Source organism: Panthera uncia, chromosome F1, assembly GCF_023721935.1.
Source record: "Panthera uncia isolate 11264 chromosome F1, Puncia_PCG_1.0, whole genome shotgun sequence".
In the NCBI taxonomy this organism is placed as follows: domain Eukaryota; kingdom Metazoa; phylum Chordata; class Mammalia; order Carnivora; family Felidae; genus Panthera; species Panthera uncia.
In genome coordinates, this window is record NC_064813.1 from 59,484,827 (window position 1) to 59,505,445 (window position 20,619).

At 48.4% G+C, this 20,619-nt stretch overlaps 1 protein-coding gene and 1 non-coding gene across 9 annotated transcripts in view; both read right to left on the reverse strand.

Moving 5' to 3' along the window:
* PBX1 (PBX homeobox 1) overlaps window positions 1–20,619 on the reverse strand; it is a 289,525-nt gene that overhangs the window by 145,129 nt on the left and 123,777 nt on the right. The gene's annotated exons all lie outside the window — the stretch shown is intronic.
* On the reverse strand, window positions 6,103–6,205 carry LOC125926099 (U6 spliceosomal RNA). The gene has a single exon (XR_007459019.1). It is a non-coding gene; the product is annotated as a U6 spliceosomal RNA (small nuclear RNA).

Sequence of the window (20,619 nt, forward strand, 5' to 3'; positions counted from 1 at the left end):
CATGCAGACTCCCTCTCACACACACACACACACACATACACTGTCTCTCACACACTCACATTCCCCCCACACTCTCTCACACTCTCACATGCACACTCCCTCACAGATACTGTCTCACACATGCTCTCTCTCACACACACACATTCCCCCACACACACTCACACACCCTCACATGCACACTCCCTCTCACACGCTCACTCTCACCATACGCTGTGCCTCACACACACACTCACATTCCCCACACACATACTCTCCTGCACACACATCTACATACACACTCCCTCTCACACACATACACAGTCTCTCACACACACACATTCTTACACATTCACATTGTCACACACGGTCCCACACACTCACGCTCCCTCACACGCACACAGTCTCTCACACATACGCTCTCACATACACTCACCCCCCCACTCATACTCTTACATTCACACGCACTGCCACGCACGCACGCACACAATCTCTCACACACGATTACGCCCTCACCTTCCCACACTCCTGGTCTCTCACACTCGCGCCCACACCCGCTCACACCCCCGCGAGGGCGGCCGTCCCGTCAGCCCCAGCGCGGCTCTCCTCTGCCCCGTGTCGGGCCCGCCCCCCCCCGCGGGAACCGTGCCGGACAGCACGACAGCCCGTTCCGGCGGCAGGGCACGAGAAACCCGGGGACACCGGGGCCCGGGCTTCAGGTCACAGCCGCTGCCTCCGCTAGTCGGAGTCCCGCCCTCCGCGTCGCGTCGGCCGGGCTGGGGTCGAAAGCCCGGCGTCCCCCGCAACACTCACGGACGTCCCCGACACTCGCCGTCCCCTGTCGTCCCTGCTCGTTCCCTCTCGGCCTCCCCCGAGGAGTCCGCACCCCCACCCCCACCCCGGGACCCAACGTGGCAGGTGGCGAGCCGGCCGAGGACGTCAGTACCTGGGGACAAGCCCGAGAGTCGACTCCGCCTGGGAACTTGGCTGTGACTGCGGTTCTTGTCTTCTTCGGTGGCCCCTTTGCCCCGGTTCAGGGTCTTCCTAAGACTGCCAGCCGCCACCTCCCCCGCGGTCCCTGGAAGCAGGACTGAGGACGCCAGGGCTGACCGCGACCCGAGCAAGAACCACCCCCCCCCCCCCCCGCCTTCGCCAGGAGTGCTTCCGGGGGGGAGGGCTGCGTGCACCTGACTCCGTGCGTTTGCGCCTCGGGGGTCTCATCACGATTTACGTCAGAGGCCGCACACGGTGTTTCACTCCGTAAAGCGCGGACGCCATCGTTTGTAGGCGTGGCCCGCAGCCCACCAACGAGGGGCCAGGCACGTCCTCCGACGGCCAAGTTCAAAGACGGGCACGTTGCGCGTGAGACTCCACAGCTGCCATACACGACGAGTGCCCACACGGGCATGGCTCTTGGTTTACAAACTCAAGAAGGTGGATCACGGTCTAAGGAAACCAACGGAACTACAGGGCTGATGGTGAACAAAGCTTTTGACTTGCCAGGAGGATCACCAGAGGTGTCTCACCAAGAGCCCCCAGCCTTCCAACCGCACGATCTGCCTTCCAACCATATAATTCACATGCAGCTTATCAGAAAAACATTTAGTGCCCAAAGCGAGTTATACCATATTTGTTAAGGATGTCACACATCTTCACAAAGAAAACCTCTGATCCGCCTCTAGGGTAGGGCCCAATGACCTATAAAGACGGCAAGAAGAGGAGAAAAGATATATTGCCTTGTGGCTAACATCACCCGCCATCCAAGGCCACAGAGACCAAAAAGAACAGCGGCTGCACAAAATAACAGAATCAAGACACCTTCAAGCTACCCCTCACTAAGTCACAAGTGTCTAGAATTTTTAAAAAGACCAAAAAAAAAAAAAAAACCCACAGAATTCCAAAACACAGGCAAAATAAAACGAAAGGCCTATTATAACTTACTGTCTTTCGAAAACATAATATCCTAATTATTCTGTAAATGTCATGGCCATTAGGCAAATTAACACGAAATCCCAGATCAAAGTGCCATTCACACATAGATACTTACATAACATTAGGTGGCTGAAGGTGAACAGGTGCTATAAACAGCTTCTTTGAATGTTTTTAATGTGTCCGCTAGTAAAACCTTCTGAAGAGGTTAAAAAAATTCTAGAGCACAAATTGAAAATTAAAGGCAAGTTGATGGTACCTCAAAATTAAGCATGTCAAGTGAGAAAATTATAATCAACGTGTCTCTGTACTTCTGAACCCCTTCACTGCGAAGGCACATAATACAAACACGTGTATGTTTATGCACACAGGATTCTGCATGTGCATAGGAAAAGTCAAAGAGGCTAACACATGTGAGTGGTTAATCCTAAGAGACTACGGAGAGAATCTGCAATCCAGACTGATAAATGGATATACTCGCAAACACATGCCCTCAGACCCAGGCAAGTAAACAGAACATGTCCTGTTATAGAGTCAGGTGATCCTGAGAGATTATATGTAACATTTTCTTTATTACTTATTTATTTTAATTTTATTTTTTAAGTGTTTATTTATTTTTGAGAGAGAAAGAGAGAGAGAGAGAGAGAGAGAGAGAGAGAGAGAGAAAACACAAGCAGGGGAGGGGCAGAGGGAGAGACAGGGAGACTCAGAATCCGAAGCAGGCTCCAGGCTCTGAGCTATCAGCACAGAGCCTCATGCGGGGCTCAAACCCACCAACCATGAGATTGTGACCTGAGCGGAAGTCAGACACTTAACCATGAGCCACCCAGGTGCTCCTATTTATTTTTATTTTAGAGAGAGAGACAGAGAGAAAACAGGCACGAGCGGGGACGGGAGCAGAAGGAGAGAGAGAGTCCCAAGCAGGCTTCACGCTCAGTGCAGAGCCTGACACGGGGCTCAATCCCATGATCCTGGGATCATGACCGGAGCCAAAATCAAGAGTCGGACGCTCAGTCGACTAAGCCACCCGGGCGCCCCTCTATGTAACATTTTATAGACTGAGTTATGTTATATTCTTTGGGTAACACTATTAAAGAGAAGTTTATAGCCAGACATCTCTGAAAGTAACTAATCCTATAATTTACCATATCTGGTAACTATAGTTCTTGTAATTATCAGACAGAACCCATATTATTTACTGTATTATTTACAGTAAAAACATTTTTTCCAAGACACATTCTAACATTGTATAAATGATTGCTTCATAACAGGGGATGATTATGCCTCCAGGGGGCATCTGGCAACGTCTGGAGACATCGTTGGTTGTCCCCGTGGAGTGATGGGGATGCTGGCAACCATGGCAGAGAACAGAGATGCCGCTGACCCTCGTACAGCGCACGGCACAGCCCCCACAACAAAGAATCTCCTGGCCTAAAAAGTCAATAGTACAGAGACTGAGAAACCAGGATGCAGATTTTCATAAACATTACAAAATGCCTCAAGTCATGTCCCCGAAAGGCCTTTAAGAAAGAAAACATGAGGGGCGCCTGGGTGGCTCAGTCGGTTGAGTGTCCGACTTCAGCTCAGGTCATGATCTCACGGTCCGTGGGTTTGACTCTGTGCTGACAGCTCGGAGCCCGGATCCTGCTTCGGATTCTGTGTCTCCCTCTCTCTCTGAACCTCACCCGCTCATGCTCTGTCTGTCTGTCTCTCTCAAAACTAAATAAATATTAAATTAAAAAAAAATTTTTAAAGAGAAACAAAACATGAGAAGTTGAAAGCCATAAAAGAGAACTCTTTTTAGTAGCATTTCGATTATTTGCATATATAGCTGCTTGCGGGGGGGGGGGGGGGGAGATGCTACCATATATTACTTCAGCTAAAATAACGCTCTGAAAACCCACCACCCGTACTCACATTAGAGCCATACACTGAAAAATTCTGGGAAATCAACAAGGAGTTGACAAAAAACACCCCGAGCCGTCCTTCAGTGAACAGAGGAGCGTGTCCCGACCGACGGTGTTAAAATCAAATAAAGTAAGATATAATAAAAGCCAACTTTTTAGCCAGCTAAGAATAAACACATCTGGTATTTAGAGTCCTACATGTGTGTATCCATCCAATTGTATAGCATCAGAGCTCTGCCGCCCAGTAATATAATAATATTATTTTTGAGATCAGTTAAGGTATAAAATGTGTGTACTCTCAGTCTTTAATATTAATAAGTCTTGTAACTAGCGGTTTCTCGTAGCCCCGAATTCTTGAGCACAACTAGAAAGGGCACTTATCCTGAAAAATCTAATAAATTTACAGTTTTATATACTTCCTTCAATTGTAAAAGTCTTGTTCAATAAACTTTAAAATGCCACTATAGAGCAATAACACAGACAGTATAAACCCAGCCCTGGGAAAGCTGTGCAACCAGAAATTGTTCCCCTTTCTGCTAGAGCAATAAAGTTTTATATGTTTGAACTGACTGTAAAAAGGTTTGAATGTTGGCAACTGGGGAATAATCTGTCTTCTTTATAGTTATTATCATATTTCCCACAAGACCCCTTGGTCTGTGTCAATCCTTCTTGTATATGACACCTTTGTACTGTCAGCGAAAGCAAGACTACTTTCCTTTTTTTTTTTTTTAACTATAGGACTTGTATCTGTTTTCCTTCAGATTACAGCTAACAGGAATAAATTATTTCTGACAAGCATCTATTGCAGTATTTTACCAAATAAAGCTGCTTGTGAGCTGCTTTTCCAAGAGCTAGGGGGGAGCCTCCTCCCCTTCCCTCCTCTCTTTCTCTCAGCTGATTCAAATGCAATTCAGGGATGGTTACATTGGAGGAAATGCCAATAAAAAGAGATTTGTAGGAAAGTTGCCCTGAATGCTGGAGCCCACCGTAACAAGGTGGTGCGGTCCTCGTGGGTGCCGTTGGGTCTGTGTGGATAAGAAGTTTAGGAAAGGTGGGAGGACGAGCCATCTCTTTTTCTTCCCAACCTGTCTCAGGTCTGAGAGTGTCTGTGCTTCTTGGTTCAGACAGAAAGCCAAGTCCAGCCAGCAGGAGTGGCTGTGACCAGCAGGAGGGACGTCCAAGTTGTCACGTGGAGGCTTGGGCTCTTGGCCAACAGGTCACCGCCACTGGAATGAGCTTAGGCTCATGATAATCAGCAAAGACAGTGTGTGTGTGTGTGTGTGTGTGTGTCTGAACGTCATGTGTGTGTGTATGTGTGTGCCTGCATGTCTGTATGTCTATTTGTGTGTGTGTCTGGGTGTCTGTATGGGTCTTTCTCCCTCCCCCAATCCCACTAAAAAGTCAGAGAGGAATGAGGATATGCACAAACACAAAGTTTTTCAAAGTCAGACGGCATTGTGTGGTTGGACGTCAATGGAACTGGCCCGGTTAAGTAAATTATGTCTGCACTCTGGAATAGACAGAGTCCCTCCAAGAGACCACGAGAACAGGATGGTCAGTCACTTGAACACAGGTGCATACATATTGGCATATACGCACGCAAGATATACTCATGGGAGTGCACACGCTCACCCTCAAACACAACTCAGCCAACTCCAAATGAACAGTCAACTCAAACGTGGAAGTTCTGGGGTAGGAGGGTGAATGCCCAACAAAATCTGTAAACCTAGCAACTCTGCCAAAAGGAGGTCGTGCACGTGAAATTGAGTAGATACACTGGCCTCTCGATGACCCTGGAAAAACATGGAGCTTGTGAGCACATTCAAGTTCGTGAATGTGAATCCACGACGTCCTGTTACGTTCCCCTCGCGATCCCCATCTCCACGAACGTTCAGACAACATTATCACGTGCCCTCCTGGCCCTGTTCGAACGGCAAACATTCTTACCTGTGTACAGACGACACGAACAAGTCTCGTGACGGCAGTTACCTCACAGGACCAGGAACAAGGAACACCACGCTCCCTCCCACCGCCCTTCCCCCGGAACCTTTTTAACAAAGGTGTAGGCGTGCGCATCTCAACGACCCGCCTACAGGAAAACCATGGTTCCACAATACCGGTTCTTTATTCTCTCCAAAATGGGTTTCCTGATGGAGGTGAAAAGCTCTTGGGTTTGGGTCATATGTCACAGGGGCATTAATAAAAAGGACAATAGGTGCGCTTTTTAAAATCAGGGGCCTAGGACACAGACGTAGGAAAGGGCACAAGTGACAAGTGGGTAGCTCGGTGGAACAATATGAAATGCCTTACAAATGTGCACATCATCCTTGGGCAGGACCATGCTAATCTTCCCTGTATTGTTCTCATTTTTCATATGCGCAGCTGAAGTGAGCGCGTAGGCTGCATTTAAAATGCTCTTACGTGGCGGCAGACGGCCAGCTTCAGGACCAGTAAGTAAACCACCCCCAGAGTGGAGCAGCAAAGGGAACTCCCAAAGGGTAAGGTATGTACCACAGGCATCTAATTCATGGAAGGTACTTAGGAATTGCAGATTCCTTGACCTGCTGCGAATGCATGGCCTGTGAATCTGCATTGTATCAAAAGCCGAGGTTATTCTGCAGGATCACTGATCTTGCCTGCTGAGGTCCACCGGCCATTCCCCCCTGAATCACGTTCCCTTTTACAAATACGAAGGGCCTCAGTACACACCCTACTGACATAGCAGGTGGTGAAATTCAAAGCACTGTGCACCATGCTGTTTGAGACAGAAATGAAAGGGATCTAGAAAAATAGTGTCCAGGGGTGCCTGGGGCGCTCAGTCGGTTAAGCGTCCGACTTCAGCTCAGGCCGTGATCTCACGGTTCGTGAGTTCAAGCCCCGCGTCGGGCTCTGTGCCGAGAGCTCGGAGCCCGGAGCCTGCTTTGGATTCCGAGTCTCCCTCTCTGTCTGCTCCTCCCTGGCTCTCAAAAAATAAATAAACATTAAAAAAGAAAAAGAAAAATAGTGTCCTGGAAGCCTTGCCTTGTTCTGCCTTTCCCCTGAACTCTGGTCTCCATCCATACCCTTCCCGTTCTGTGCATCCAACTGGGGTCTGGATGCCGAGAGGCAGAGTTCTCCTGAAAAGGGCAGGAATTGGAGCTCTCCCCTACCTTTATTATTGTTGTTGTTGTTGTAAATTTCAACAACCCCCCGCCCAGGGATTTGTACCTCACTAGGTCCTAAAATACACCCTGCCTCCTGAACCCAAATGTAGCTGGCTTTTATAGGAACACAGTTGAAGAAATATCCTGGGACTCTAGAGGCACTCAGGAAGACACCATGAGAAGCTCCAGCTTCCAGAACAGGCCAGGGGCCGGAGGATCCCACTAGCCCAAGGCAGATTCACGTTGAGAGGGTGTGGTGCTGGTGTTCTTCAGCTTATAGATTCCATCCAAATTTGATTACATGCTAGGGAACTCTCGCAAGATACAAACGGAGCAAACGAGGCAGACCAGTGGGCATCAGGCATTATTGCTGGTACCACTGCTTCTCAACAATCCTGATCCCCGCTGATGCTACTACGGCAGGGACCACAAAGTTCTGGAGCCTGCCGGGTGTCAGGCACCCGTCTAAACTCTTCAGATGCACCAGCACATTTCACCCTCAGCGCTACTCTTACCCCAACGCACCAACAATATTATTCACCGAGGGACAAGATGCTGTCACAGGTTGGGACTATTCTCCACGTACATCTAGCATTCATTCCTGTTCTATTCAAGGCTGCACGTAAGGGTGTCTAGGCATATGCAGTAGCCAAGGGCAGGAAGAGAACTTTTCTGTTAAAAGCTGGCAAGAAGCTGAGGAAATAACAAGAGAGGCTATACGCTAGGGGCCTTGGGACGTCAGATAAGGCTTCTTTCTAGAAGGAACCTGGAGTCTGGTGAGGGAGCCTGGAAATGGGCAGAAGACAGCTATATATGATAGCATTCCAGGGAAAGAGCTGAGAAGTGATTGGGGCAGAGGGTGGTGTAATGCCAATTATAAGAAAAAAAAATACATATACAGTACACATCCCTTTTCTCAAGAAAATTGTAATATCCTTCATCAGACAAGATACCCTCACACAGGACAATCAGAAAATATCAGAAACTGTAAATAGCCAGCCGGTGCATACAGTCGCACAAATCTGAGGAATCAAGAGAAAGGAGACTTCAACACAAGCTGTGGTTTCTGAAGGGCGGACAGAGACACACGCAGAGGACAAACAGGAGACAGCATCCCAGGAGGAGCCGTGGGAGGCAAGACAACCAACCTGCCTGGCAGATCTGGACCCAGGAGCGAGGACAAGATCCTGACGAAAAGGACGCAGGCAGGTAAGCCCGGCCCCTCGCCTGGCCGACCTCAGACGTGGAGCAGAGTCAAGGCCACAGCACAGCCTGCCAGCAAACCTAGGCCCTCCTGCTCCTGTGGAAATACTAACGACCTCGGAAATCAACATGACAATAAAAACATAAAATCCCCAGGATGGGGACCCTCTTATCACAGCACAGATAGGGATGGTGGCATGCACTCATACACAGCAGGTGGATCTCAGAGGATGCGGTCGGGCTGAGGAACACCCTAGATGGAAAGGCTCCGGGGAGAAATCCAACAGCTGCTGGAGGTGGGCTCGGTGCTTCAACAGGAAGCCCCTTCGGAACAAAATCAAGGCCAATGATGGACATTCACTAGGAGTCCTCCTCACTCCAAAATTCAGTGGGTCTGTGAAACCTCTGCACAGGAGAGGGGTGAATACCCCAACTCTTAGATGACTCTGGTCTCCTGGGTCCCCCCCGACCCAGTGCCAACAATATAAACATCCAACCGGGGTGGTGTCCTTGACCGTGTGACCATCACTGTAACATCAGATGAGAACAGCACTGCTTGAGGTGAAAACATGTGAAGCTGCCAGCTTGAAAACATTATTTCTTGGGTGAAGTTCTTCACCTCATCACTTAATACACATTTATTGTTTTGTTACTAACAACAGAAGTAATGGCAATACTTTGGTATCAGCATAGTGTTTTATAGCCTAACAATACTTTCATAAGTGTGATTGTGTTTACTTTTTTTGTAAGTTTTTTTTAAATTCATTTTGAGAGAGAGAGAGAGTGCACAAGCAGGGGAAGGGTAGAGAAAGACGGAAAGAGAGAGAATCCCAAGCAGGCTCCGCACTGTCAGCTCGGAGCCCGATGTGGGGCTCGAACCCACGAACCGTGAGATCATGACCCAAGCTGAAACCAAGAGATGCTTAACTGACTGAGTGACCCAGGCACCCCTACGTTTTCTCTATTTTTTTTTTAAAGTGTTTATTTATTTAGAGAGAGAGAGAGAAGGAGAGAAAGAGAATCCCAAGCAGGTCAGCCAGGTCTGACACAGGGCTTGATCCCACAAACGGCGAGATCATGACCCGAGCTGAAATCACAAGTCGGACGCTTAACCGACTGAGCCACCCAGGTGCCCCTGTTGACTCTTGCTAATAAATGTATCCATGTTATAGGTGAAGACCCTAACACCCAGAGAGGGTAAATGACTCACTCAAGGCCACAGAGCAGGTAACGGCCAGGGTTACACGGGGGCCACATCAACTGAGTCCTCATAATTTACTAAATGCTCGTCATATGTAAGAGATGGGGCTGACCTCGACTAGGATGCAAAAGTGGGTGGGAAAGATCACAGGAACCCAGTGCGAAGGACAAGCACCTTGAGCCCCGAAACTGACCACCTTGCGGTTCATTTCACACCACCCCGCCTACCTGGCTGGGTCCCTGTCATCAGCCCAGCGGATGCAGGGTCCCTTGCCTGACCCGCTCACCCTACGGCAGGCACTGAAATTGGCAAGGAGGTAATAAAGACGACCCTCTCTGCTCCCCTCCACCCTCCTTACAGCAAAGCCACCACATTCTGGTCAGCGGGCAAACAAACAGCTAGGCCCTGGCTACACAAAGTACCAGGGAATCTTTGGGGGGGGGGGTTCCCCAGGGGCGCCCAGTAACACGGATTTCCATCTCTCCCAAGTAATCGAAGCGCTCCCCGTCGGCCTCCGCTGCAGAAACCAACAGAGCCCCCCAGCCCCCCTACCCCAGCAACCGGGGCACATGCTCCCCGCGGCCACAGGGATCCCGAGCCCCTCAGGAGCTGCCGAGGCTTTCTCATGTGCCGGCTGCTCATCCAGCGTCATTAAGGACACGCCGGTCTCCACCGCTTCCCCGCCTGAAGAAAAGCCACCCACGGGCTCCCCGCAGAGGGACACGCGAGAAGCCCCCGGAACCCACAAAGGGAAGCCAGCGTGCCGAGGGTTAAGCGCACCCTGTAATAAGCATCTCTGTTCCGGCGTGTTGCGAAAGCCCATTACCTCCCGCCACATTACCTCATTCATTTCTTATATGCGGATGGTTTATTTTCCCATGAGCACCCTGGCTCTCAGTATTAAGTCCCCTCCTTCGCCTCTATTTCTCTATCCATCACATTTAACACTCTGACAGTAACAGTCTATAATGTTTCTATTCTACAAAACCGCTCTGTCAACTCCGGGCTTCCAGAGCAGCAACTGAGGAAAATAAATAACATCAACGCCAGGGACGACAGCATCGCGGCTCCCTTTCTGCTGGGCTTTTTTATTTTATATTATTCTACAAAGGGAGAAAAAAAAAATAAAAATAAATAAATAAATAAATAAATAAATGGGCGGGGGGCAGGGAGGTGGAAGCAAAGAAGAGAAGAATTTCCTTCGCATCCAATAGACGCTTAACAGACCTGAAGGGACAGTCACGGCATTTCCCTTTCAGACAAAGAAGTGATTTCCCCTCTCTCTTCTCGAATCCCCTGACCGCCTCCCCCCCTTTCCCTTTCCACGGTGGTTTACAAAAGGACTGATATTTACTGCACTCCCTCTACCTGCCCCCGGAGAGGCAGAGCAACATAGAGCCGAGAGAGTACGCGGCACCTCGTGCACAGTGCAGGGTGATTCATAAATTCTTGTCATCTTTTCTGGAGCAAGAAGGGGGTGGAGGCAGGCCAGTGGCCCACAACATTTGTGTGGGGGGTGGTGGAAGTGGGGAGACACCCAGGGAACAGCAACTCTGGAACCCAAGAGGAGGCAAAAAAGGCAAAGAAACACGAACTCCTGAGAAATAAGCCACTCGGGAAAGCTTCCTCGTCTCCATATTCCGGGGGTGTCCCAAAGCTGTGTTTATTTTCATCCTCCGGGATGTACATCGTTTAAAAACGTGTTATATTTCCATCTAGCTTCCTCAAAAGATCTCCAGATAGCTGGGCGGATGGATACTCTTGAACATAATTTGGCTTCCTCTTCATGACCCAAATCGTTCATCATTATGAATGCCAATTACCACCCAGACCCACTGCTGGATGGGAGTCTGCCTGTCTGTTGTACATAAACTCCATCTGCTGGGCTGCGTAAGTTCTCTCCTCTCCTTCGTAGTTTCACTGCCTCCCGGAGTAGCCTTTTCTTCAAAGGCAGGACAGTGTCACAGTCAAGAGCATGGCCGCGGTACCAGATCATGGAAGCCAAGACCAACTCTGGGCCGTGGAACCCCGTTTCTGATCCCCTCTCCAGGCTCTGGCCTCTCCTGTGAAATGGAGACAAGTATGGCGGTTTGAAGGCTACCCGAGTTAAGACTTGCAAGCGTTTAAGACAATGTCTACCGTTAGCAAAGGTCAGCTGATCACAGTAAATATGAGTGATTACCATGCCTGCATCCTGGCAGGAGCTAGAAAGCCAGACGGCAACACGGTTCGAATCGTGTTTGAAATAAGAGTATAGAGGTCTTGGGTGGTGGCCGGTGGGCACTCTGATGAGTCAACTGGCACAGGCTGGAGTGCATGGTGCCTTTATGGTGGCCACGTGGAGGCCCTCTACGCTAACGCCCTGGCTCCAGACGGGTGAGGCTGCCAACACTGAGTTCGGAAAGGTGAGATGTCACTCTAGAGAGACTCGTACGAGATAAGGAAAGAACAAGGAGACAGGAGACCACGCTGGAAAAAACAACCGAAGGAAGGCCTTTCACCGAACACTGCCAAACACAATCCTGCCATTCCTTCTTTTCAACGGGAGTAAGACGTACGATGTATAAAAGTGCTTTGAGTGGTATGAAATACTCCGTGCCTTACTGTCTTTACCAACGGGACCATCATTATTACTCAACTTCACACCCTAGAGCTGTTAAAAAGCACTGCTAACCCTAAAGGCGTTCAGAAGTGGGAGTCTGGTTTTTCCTCGACTGCTACCCAAGGGGCCACGGGATTTCTTTTTTCCATCTCCGTCTGTGGGGGGAATGGAGCAAAGGGCAGGCTCAGGGCCCAACCCTCTTGACGATGGGTACCCTGGGGATTCACGCACATCGACTCCCCAGACCTGCTCCCCACCAAGGGAAAGTCAGACTCCAGCATGTCTAAGGCTCTTGCCACAAAGCTTCAGAATAATGCCTGCATTCCAACCGAAGGGGCAAATGGGAAAAAAAAAAAAGTCAAAACCAAACGGGATACGGCATGTCTGATGCCCAGAGGCAAGGAAGGACTGGTTCCCGAGTCTTCATTTCTTGTCTGGTTCAATTCCAAATATCACCAACAATCTAACTTACAGAGGCAAAGATCGCTTCTGCTTTTATGACTTTTTATTTGGGGGTTGGGAGAGTAGACGTAAAGACCATAATCAGACTTAAGTGACATTATTTCATTATTTTAAATGATGACATTTCATTAGTGCTGCTTATAGTATTCCCTGACACTTTAATTTTTCTATTTTGGTGACAGAAAGGCAAAGGTGACCTCACAGCACCAAAGATATCCCCTAGGGAAAGAGGGAGCTGAGCCTTTCATACAATTTCTTTCTAACAAATTAACACTGAGTATGCCTATGTATAAAGAAAGCACTGGAGGGGAAAATACATAGGTAGGTGCAGTTCCTGCATTCAAAAGTTGATAATTTAGTGAAGAAAGAGGGACATATGAACAACTGACTAAAATTAGGAGTTGAATAATTAGAAAATACATGCTAATTAAAGCTACAGGCATTTTGTCCTAGGAACATGGCAGAAGGGGTGATTACTTTGAATACCAGTCTTAAGAGAGCTTTCAGATTTTCACAGAAACAGAGATTTTTGGGCGGCTGCAGAACTTTCCACTGTTAAGGGCTCAGCTGACATAGTCATGCAACCTATATTCAAACCCCTACTCTTCCAATGCCAACCTGGGTAATTTGGGCAAGTAATTTAAGGCCTCTAAGCTCAGTCTGCTAGTCAATAGAGCGGGGACAATGATAGTATATACATGCTAGGCTTTACAGAGAGGGCAAACTAAAAGAATGAACATAACACCGTGCATGATATGCAACCCCTAAATGAAGATCAGCTATTATTAATAGAACACTTCTCCAACCCTTCTGAAGTAGGTGACATTACCATCTCCACGTTCACTACGGAGATAACAGACATGAGAGATTTCAGGTCAATGTCACACAGTAGATGGGAGGATTCTGGACACAAACTCAGGTCAATCTAACTCCAAAGTCAAAGTTCTTTCTCACTATGTTTTATTCTTATTCAAGAAACTCTGTCTCCTCCCAGAAAGGAGGTGCAAGATCTAGAAGGCAAAGTCTCAGAAATCACCAGAAAACAGAGCATGATTCTAGCAGATCACACATGGTCTCTAGTGAGACGAAGTCACATGAAGGTCAGATACACAGCCACTAGGAAAATCAACAACACACAGAAGTGATCACAGTATTCTATGAAACTGAAAGGTCTAACACAATCCGAAATGAACAAAACTCTACCAGGCATTCAAATTCCCTCCCCTTCCTAATTTCCTTGTTCTTATTAGTGCCAAGCCCATTCTCCCAGGTAACACCTTGAACACAGATACAGAGATAAAGAGATGGACGAACTCAGAGTCTAGTTCAAACTTGTGCAGGATGCACAATCCTGGCAAAGCCTCATTTCCCACAGCAACATGATAATGGGCATCTTATGACCATGCCCTCTGGCTATTTGGGGGCACTTGTAATTGTTAAACAGCTTTTCACTGTGCTAAGTAAACTCCCATCTCAAACTTTTTGTGGCATCCAAATGAGTCAGTGAATTAAATGATTCAACCATTCTTTCCATCTATCTATTTTTGAGAGACAGAGAGAGGCAGAGCACAAGCGGGGGAGGGGCAGAGAGAGAAGGAGACACAGAATCTGAAGCAAAGCTCCAGGCTCTGAGCTGTCAGCACAGAGCCTGATGCAGGACTCAAACTCCCAAACCATGAGATCATGACCCGAGCTGAAGTCGAACGCTTAACCGACTGAGCCACCCAGGCGCCCCTCAACCATTCTTGACCCCTACCTTTCTTTCCCTCAACCTCCATATCTAGATGGTCACCACACGCTCTTAATCTTTCTTTCCCAACAGGCTGAGACTATTCATTCCCCAAATACCACTCATTTACCCAGACCCCAGGTCCTCTTGTCTCCTGGGTGACTTCCCTGCCTTCAATCTGTCTTCAGTCTAATATACATCCTGCACACTTTTATCAGAATAAAAGTCCTTAACTCTGGTTTTAGTAGATGTCATCTGTGCTTAAACAACCACAGGGTCTCCACTTCTTGCCTGAACCCCTCTGCTAGACATTCAAGGCCACACTATACCTACCACTTTACCTATTACATCCTATTTCTCATACTTCCCAATATGTATCTTCCAACTTGGTTGAAGCAACCATTTCATAGGACAGTCCCACAAAGAGGCCATGCACAGAGAAGCACGTGTAAGTTTTATGTAGCATGTCCAGAGCCACAGAACCACTCATGGATGAGCTAGGGCTCACTCCTCAGACTCCCTGTCTAGGGGTCTCCCAAAGTCCATCAAAATACGATATAGCACTAAAGTTGCCTATCTCTAGAGAATGTTGGGACCAGTGGATAAGATGGTACCCATGGGACTCCCTAGTTCATACACTGAATGATTATGGAGCACTTACTAAATGCTCAAGCCAGGGGCGCCTGGGTGGCTCAGTCAGTTGAGCGTCCGACTTCGGCTCAGGTCACGATCTCGCGGTCCGTGGGTTCGAGCCCCGCGTCGGGCTCTGGGCTGATGGCTCAGAGCCTGGAGCCTGCTTCCGATTCTGTGTCTCCCTCTCTCTCTGTCCCTCCCCCGTTCATGCTCTGTCTCTCTCTGTCTCAAAAATAAAAATAAAACGTTAAAAAAAAATTTTAAATGCTCAAGCCTGTCGTAAAAAAAAATGGAAGAAGGATATAAACAGGCATTGACCTCAAAGTACTTATGGTACAATGGGAAAATAAACATATAAAAAATAAAATTACAAAGACTAGGTAATATAAGTTAAAATGAAGGAATATATAAGGCAAAGTGAATACAAAGAAGAAGGAATATCTAGGACTGAACCAGAGTACTCGGAAAAGGTCTCTGCTCGGGTTTCAATAATTAGCTGTAGTTTACTTTACGGATGGCAGGTACGGGGATTCCTGGTGGGAGAGACAACCTTCAAAGGTATGGGGAAAAAAGTGGCAAGTTTTAGGTACTGTAGGTGACTCCACATATTTGTAACCTACAGTGATCTAGAAGAAAATGGTAGGAACTAACCCTGGTGAGGTAGACAAGGGCTAGATCTCAAGGCTAATGGACCTACGCCAAGGACTTCGGGGTTCGTCCTGCAGATTTCCACGTTGTGTCTATGATACATACATACTCGCTACTGATCAGATTCCGGGCATACTACAGAGGGTGGGCCCAGAGAAATGCACGATTCCCAGCAGACTACTGAGCTACTTTTCTTCCACTCTCTCGGCTTTTCTTGTAAAAGCAAAAATCCCCTCTGGATTTCTTTCAGTTAGCACAAACGGGTACCAAGGTAGGTCTTTCATAAAAGCGAAGTGGCTCAATGCGGGTTTTTGAAAAGTGAACCTGCACCTCCCTGTTCCTCAGCAGGCACCCCGGGGAATAGCAGGGCCACCCAAAGGATCCGGTGAAAGCTGCCTGTGTGATGTCTCCTCCCTTCCTCGGCAGTGAGTATGAACAACAGCGTTGGTTCAGAGACGCCTCCTCCTATAACTCCAAGCCAGATCTGTCCTGGATGTTTACCTCTGCCATGTAACAGTGGTCCCTACCCAACATCCTCCCTCCTCCGCAGACACAGAGGTCCCAGGGAAGGCCCCACTCACACAGGCACCCCTCTTGGGATTAGCACAGTTGGGCCAAGGCTCACCAAAGCCATGTGCTCTGGTGGAAAGAACCCACCCTGGGTTTAGTCTTAGCTCTACAACGTACTAACTCTATGACCTTGTGTCCTTTACTTAACCTCTCTGTGCCTCGGTTCCCTGATGTGAAATGAGAACCAAATAAAAATACCCACCCCCTCCCTTCACATTCACAGTTGTTGTGAAGATGAGGAAAGTGAATGCTCCTGAAACTTTTTTTTGATTTTAATATTTATTATTTTTAAATAGGTACTGTGTTTACAAGATAAAAAAAAATACCTCTACGATACGCGTGTGATTGATTCCCACATGCTGCCGGGTCTTGCTCCCGCCCTTGGCTCCGCTCCCCCATCCCCCTCTCCCACCGGGCTTCTACAGGTAACCATTTTAATTCTTTGCTTGTTTATCTCCGCGGGGTTTCTTGAAAGGATTGTTTCCAATATAAAGTGCTATATAAAGTAGTGATCATTGTTGTAATAGGAAAGTAGGTGGTGAGGAGAAGGACGGGGATGGATGGCTGTGTTGTCTACCAGGGTCCCCATTTCCTCCATGGAAACCTGCCTCATTATTACCATAGTTCACACTGATCCGTTTCAACCATCCATCGAGCCACCCACCCATCCATCTAGCCATCCACCCATCCATCCAACCAAGCAATACTTACTAGTGCCACCTGTACTCAAGGCTAAGTGACAGCATAATTCGAGGAATGCTAAGATTAATAAGTGCGTCTATAGCACGTTTGAGTTCATACCATCCTCTTTCAGGCTTATGCTCCCCGTCACACTCCTTTTCTGTCTGGATGTGAGCTGCCTACCACCGGTAACCACAGACTGAATGAAGTTTTTCTATCTCCCAAAGCACATGGTGTGGTACGCCCAAATGCATACAGCAGACACTCAAACAGACTTGAGGTGGCCACAGACAAGAAGTCCTTGGTGCTGCATCGGTCAGTCAGGGGGCCTGGGGTCCAGCAACCTTTCCATCAGTGGTGGGAAAATCCAAGATGGCCTGCAGGCCCTGGGAGGGGGCGGGGGTGGTCTTAGACTGGAAGGAAGCTGCCTCAGCCTCTGGTAACAGGGAGATGAGATTTGAGGGCATGGGTCTCTACGTTCTCACTCGGTGAGAAGGGACAGAGCAGGAAGAACAAAAGGACGGGCGCTTATAACAGCTTCCAACATGGTGACATGACCAAGGAGGGAAAATGACTCAGCAGAAGGAAATGTTGTGCATCAGCTGTTCTCGGCCAAGGAATTGTGCGGCGGCAGAAACACGACATCCCAGCAGCTCCTGCCCCTGCCCCCAACACTCAAAATACTTCCCTTCTTTTTTGTGTTAAGATTTGGCAACTTTCGATCGCTTTATAGCACATCTTTGAGCTGTCCATCAAGGAGGCTTCCTCGTGTTGCCACCAAATGACTTTGCGACCTTGAATTACAATGCAATGCAGTGCCTCTGTGTCTCCACTGCTCCATCTGTGGGATGGGGGCGACAGTCCCTACTCTGTCTTCATTGTCAGGTGCCAGAGAATCAAGTGTGCTAACATCCACTAATAGAAGCATCCTCTAATTAAAACGGGTATTGGTGTTGGAATAAGTACTGACTCTCTCCCAATGGGGGGGAAAAAGGCATTGTTTTTAAATGAAGAATTTTTAAGGTAAGAACCAACTGATCACACACCCGGCAGCCATTTCACATAATTTTTTTTTCCTGTTCTGATCTTCCAACCCTAGAGAGACCTTTGTGGACTCTTCTCATAGTAGGCCTGACAACCTCTTCCAAGGAATATAATTTTAAAGGTCAATTCCAAATCCAGGCTTTGAATCTCTTCTATTCCTCCCCCACCAACCTTTTTATATCTGTCTGATGTGCCCTCTTTCCCAGAGACTCACAGCCCCCTCCCGTCGAGCCCCCTCCCGCATCCTGTGTGGTGGAGATGATAACCAATCATGAAAACCCGCAGCCTGCAGCCGTTGGAGCGAGCGGGTGCACGGAGGGGAGGCCGAGGAGGAGCCGGTCAGGATGCATGTAATCAGAAGGGTTATCTAATGCTAGTTTCATTCTAATTGAGTCAGTACCATATGTCACCCTGCAATAACATCACAAGCAGCATGCAACTGAATACATATTTAATTCACATAATGGGTACAGCAGTAGAAGTAATCAAGGCAGTTTGCCATAAGCCATAAAGAAATGTAGCTTGTTCCTATCAAGAAACATTTGGCACTTAGGGAGAGAACTGTATCACCAGCGAGAGGGGAACCGTATTACTGCGAGGGCTCATGGGGGGAGGGGGAGGCAGAGCTGTGGGGGGCGGGGACATGGGGAGAAAGAGATGAGAGGGAGAAGGAAACCAACAAATGAAAACACGAAAGAGATTAAAGCCAGAACATCGATTCCCTGCGAATGAAAATCAATGAAGGAATATTGTCAGTGGATCGTTGACCATCTCAATATAATTAACAGTAATGGATTTATTGGCAGTACCTTAATGATTTAACGTCAAACGTGGCCCGGAATTTCCTGTGCTGTCATGGGCCCTTCTCATTCCCTCCTGGCCCAGTCCGCGTCCCAGGAAATGGATGGGGCTAGGGAGGGTTAAAAACATTTTTTTTTTCACATCCCTTCATCTGGATTGGCATCTGACAGAAAGCTGCTCGCCCATTCCCTCATTTCCTCCCTCAAGGAGATGATTAATACCGCTGGGCAATGCTCATCAATATCTTTGGACAGATCAACTAGAGTTTTCATTAAACCCATATTAATGTCCTAGATACACAGCTGTGGACAGGTTATTCTAAAAAAGGGGGGGGGTGCAGAAGAAGAAAGAAAGAAAGAAAAGAGAGCAAAGAGAAGCAAAACCCTCCATTTCAGTTAACTATTCGCCTGGAATTAACAGGAAACCTGGCTCCTTCCCTCATTAGGGCTTCTTCCACCAACATGTTTTGATGTATATTTCATGAGGATAAACAAACATTCATTTCACTTTGGGAAGGTGTTTGCTGTAATGTATTGTCAGCGTAGCCAGCAAGGAGGGGACATTAATTTCAATTCTGGTGTTTAAACACTTTGGCGAGTCCCAATTACTCATTCCCCAGCTCGATATCAGGAGCCCCGGAGGAAGGTCGCTGCCTCCCCGTGCGGCCCCCTGGGCGCGGCCCCGCCCCCCAGCGGGCACAGCTCTTCCCAAGTGGGGAGAGAGCGGGAAGCAGGCGAGATGGCTTGTCACCCCGCCAATCCACAGTCAGACCTCGGCAAGAGGGGCCAGGAAGACCGGGCCTTGCATTGCTGCCATCCTTGTGAGAAGCTGTGTGCACGCAGGAGTTCGAAAAGGAAGTCAGATCCTGTTTTTTTCTTGGGCTAAATCTGAGGATGCCAACCTTTTCATGGAGAAGAGCAAAGCCTTGATACCTAGAAAGCTAGATATTGGGATGAGAATGGGAGAACAGAGACAGGCCGTGTGTCACTGAAGACCTTAAATACGGATGCGGAAGAGGTCATGGTCCTGGGGGACCTGGAGGGGCCCCTGGTGGCACCTTCCAGCCACTCCACCGTCAGAAACGTCTGCGGCAGGCCTTCCTTCCACCTTGCAAAGGATGAGGAAAGGAGACCTCCTGCATCCCTGAGAAAATGAAGCTTTGCAAAGCTAGAGGACGCAACAAATTTAATTTTATTATTCATGATTATTATGTTATTCGTTTCCATCTGCATTTCTTTTTTTTTCTTCTTTCTTTAATGTCTATTTATTTTTGAGAGAGAGAGGCAGAGCATGAGCGGAGGAGGGACAGAGACAAAGGGGGAGACCCAGAATCCGAAGCAGGCTCCAGGCTCCGAGCTGTCAGCGCAGAGCCCGACGTGGGGCTCGAACTCATGACCTGAGCCGAAGTCAGACGCCCGACCGACTGAGCCACCCAGGTGCCCCTGCATTTCTTTTTTTAAGTTTATTTATTTTGAGAGAGAGAGAGAGAGAGAGCGTGCGTGAGTAGGGGAGGGGCAGAGGGAGGGAGAGAGAGAATCCTAAGCAGGCTCCGCACTGTCAGCGCAGAGCCCGACGTGGAGCTCGATCTCAGGAACCTGGAGATCACGACCTGAGGCGAAACCAAGAGTCGGAAGCTAAACCGACTGAGCCACCCAGGCGCCTCTCCCTCCATTTCTGATAGCACCTGCAGCTTTAGCAAAAAGTTCTTCGCGGGGCGCCTGGGTGGCTCAGTCGGTTAAGCCTCTGACTTCGGCTCAGGTCATGATCTCACAGTTTGTGAGTTCGAGCCCCACGTCAGGCTGGAGCCTGCTTTGGATTCTGTCTCCCTCGCTCTCTGCCCCTCCCCCGCTCGTGCTCTGTCTCTCTCAAAAAATAAATAAAAACAACAACAACAACAAATTAAAAAAAAAAAAAAGTTCTTCGCAATGTGCCAAGCCTGTCTTGAAGCCACCAGTGAACTGCCTGCACTGTTGGACACAGCAGAGGATCTCTCTCCGCGTGGGGAGCCGGCTAGCGAAGACTTCACCAAACCAGAAGAATCCTTCCTAATAGCGTGAAGAACTAGCCTCAGGTCTATCTAAACAGTTACT